The sequence below is a fragment of the Odocoileus virginianus genome, chromosome 17 (genome assembly GCF_023699985.2).
Source record: "Odocoileus virginianus isolate 20LAN1187 ecotype Illinois chromosome 17, Ovbor_1.2, whole genome shotgun sequence".
NCBI lineage: Eukaryota > Metazoa > Chordata > Mammalia > Artiodactyla > Cervidae > Odocoileus > Odocoileus virginianus.
In genome coordinates, this window is record NC_069690.1 from 51,370,925 (window position 1) to 51,373,777 (window position 2,853).

General features: G+C 47.2%; 1 non-coding gene across 1 annotated transcript; it reads left to right on the forward strand.

Annotated features, from left to right (window-relative positions):
• The first annotated feature begins 1,486 nt into the window (after positions 1 to 1,486).
• LOC139039319 (small nucleolar RNA SNORA11) lies at positions 1,487 to 1,611 on the forward strand. Its single transcript, XR_011492636.1, has one exon. It is a non-coding gene; the product is annotated as a small nucleolar RNA SNORA11 (small nucleolar RNA).
• The last annotated feature ends 1,242 nt before the right edge of the window (positions 1,612 to 2,853 follow it).

Below are 2,853 nucleotides of genomic sequence, written 5' to 3' on the forward strand. Positions count from 1 at the left end.
GGAGGCCATGAGCAGATGGACGGTGGCCAGAGGTGCTATGTGGGGAGGCTTGACCAGTCTGTGAACCAGACCCTCCTTCCCCTTCCTGCTGCTTCTCTGCTTCCTGGTAACCTCATCCTTCCACCTGCCTGGCACCGCCGCACGCTCAGAAATGTCCATATCCCCCCACTGCACAGGGCCAGTCACTCCGGGGTGGCACCTGCCCATGGAGACAGTCACTGGCCAGTTTCCAGCCTCTCGGGTGAGTTCCTGGTTGAGGGTGTCCCTCCTGGGTAAGACCAGGGTAGAAGGGTTCTGAGGGTGGGGGAGGCTGGACAGGCTCAGTGGGGCTGGGGTGTCCCTGGGGAGTATGTTCCCGATTCAGGGCCAAGGCTGCATCAGAGACCCACTTGGACTCTGTGTAGCTGTGTCTAGGCCCTTCCTGCAAATCCCTTGCCAGTAGCTCCGGGGGAAGGGTTCTACCTGATAACACAGTGAGTGTCTGGGGGCCATTTGTGGACATCCCTTCTACCCCAGGCCTCTGCTCCTGGGATCTCAGCTCTGTGCTGTGTGGCAGGACGCTGCCTCAGGGTGCCCCTCAGCCCCCTGGCCCAGAGTGGGGGCATGGGGCGTTAGAGGAAACTTTCCTGGACTGTGAGGAGTCCTGCGAGATCCAGGATCGGGGGCATACAGTTCCAAGTGTGGCAAGAGGGCATGCAGTATCTGTACGCAATCTGAAAACAATGACCACACTGGCAAAAGTAGCTCTGCTTTTTGTCTTGTCTTGTGTTTTGCTTGGCTTCCCTGTGCAGCATGCATAATTCCCTGCCCAGGGATGGAACCTGTGGCCTCTGCAGTGTGAGCTCAGAGTCTTAACCTCTGGACCACCAGGGAAGCCTGCTCTGCTTTTTATTAACATCATGAGCTTGTGATTCCCAAAAATGTCCCTGAAAACATTTTTGTGGGTCTGAAGTTCTAAACAATGGCTGTTACTGTTGGGTTTTAGTAATATATCTGTAAGCTTCAAATTAGCACTTTTTAATGACTTAACCTTTGATAAACATCCCCTTCTTTGTGGGAGTACATTGGTAAAAGCCCAGTGGTGTTGTTGGTTTCCACTGCTCATGTTCATTTGGGGAGTAAGTTCATAGGGGTTTGGGGGTCACTGGCGATCACTTTGGGGCAGTTTGTGTGTCCCACCCCCGTGGAATTGCATTTTCCTGTGTTTAAACAGATTAGAAATAAACAATGACAGCACAGGGATCGCAAGGATGAAGAAACAGAACTTGACTTCCTTCAGCTCAGTCATTGTGTGACTCCACGTCAGTGTTTAAAATTTAAAACAGGGAAACAGTGTGAACTGCGACAAGAAGTATTTATTTATGAGTGCCGATTTTAGTTCATACACGAACTGTTTTACTAAATTTGCATAATCTTTTTAAGATGAGCATTTCTTTTTCTTTCAAAATGATTTCTTAAAATCACACATCAAAAAAATGAATGGTTTGGGGTGTGCTGAGAGTTGGGGGCCTGGGCTTGTCTCTGTGCAACACACCCAACAGGAACTTGGGTTCTTTGTGAAGAGGGGTGCAAAACTTGTGTGGCCTTGCTATGAACAAATACCCAACACACGTCCCCCGCCCCTCCACGAGGCTGCTGGGCAGGGCCAGTGGGACATGGCTCAATGTTGGAAGAAAAGCTACCAGATATAGCGGGGGAGCTTCCCAACTAGACCCTGTCAGGTCTACGTGTGGGTGGGCCATTAGTAGTCTTAGAAAGGCTTTAAACCTCTCTTTTTAAGGAGAAAGAAAAAAAAAAAAAAGATTCCAACTATATGCCATTCTAGAAAAGGCAGAACTATGGAGACAATGAAAAGATCAATGGTTTCCAGGAGTATGCAGAGAGGTGAATACACAGAGTATTGAAGTTCCTATGAGGGTGAAAATACTTTGAATGACATTATAATGATGGATATATGTCATTATACTTTTGTTTAAACCCATAGAATGTGCAACATTACTCATTTAATTAAAGTGAACCCTAAGATGCACTGGGGACCTTGGTAATTATAATGTGTCAATGCAGTTCATCTTTGTTTTGTTTTTTTTTAAATTTTTTTGCAGTTCATCTTTGGTTTAAAAAAAAAGGGTACTACTCTATTGATAAAGGTTATGCATGTGAGGGGAGGAGGTATATGGGGAATTTCTATACCTTCCTGTCAATTTTGTTGTAAATCCAAGACTACTTAAAGAAAGTTCTCAAAGAAAAAAATTTAACACTCAGGGTAGGAAAAAAAAAAGAATGGCTGTTACACATTTTATTACAGTGTTATTTCCTAAGGCTGCTGGAACAAATGGCCGCAGATTTGGGGGCTTACTGGTGGTGCAGTGGTGAAGAATCTGCCTGCCAATGAAGGAGAAGCGGGTTCAATCCCTGGTTGGGAAGATCCCCTGGAGAAGGAAATGGCAACCCCCTCCAGTATTCTTGCCTGGGAAATCCCATGGACCGAGGAGCCTGGTGGGCTACAGTCTGTGGGGTTGCAATGGGTGGGACATGACTCAGTGACTGAACAAACACATCACACAGATCTAGTATTTCTGGAGCCCAGAAGCCTGAAATGGGTGTCACCTGGCCAAAACCAAGTTTGGTGTCACATCACCAAACCAAGATGTTGGCAGGGCTATGCTCCCTCCAGAGGCTTTTGGGGAGAATCCCATGCCTCTTCCAGCTGCTAGAGGTTGCCTACTTTCCTTGGCTTGTGGCTCCTTTCTTGTCTTCAGAGGACCTCATTCTAACCTCTGCTTTTGTCCTTATGCAGCTTCCTCCTCTACGCCCAAGTCTCCCTCCTCCATGTCCTTTTTTTCTTAAATAACA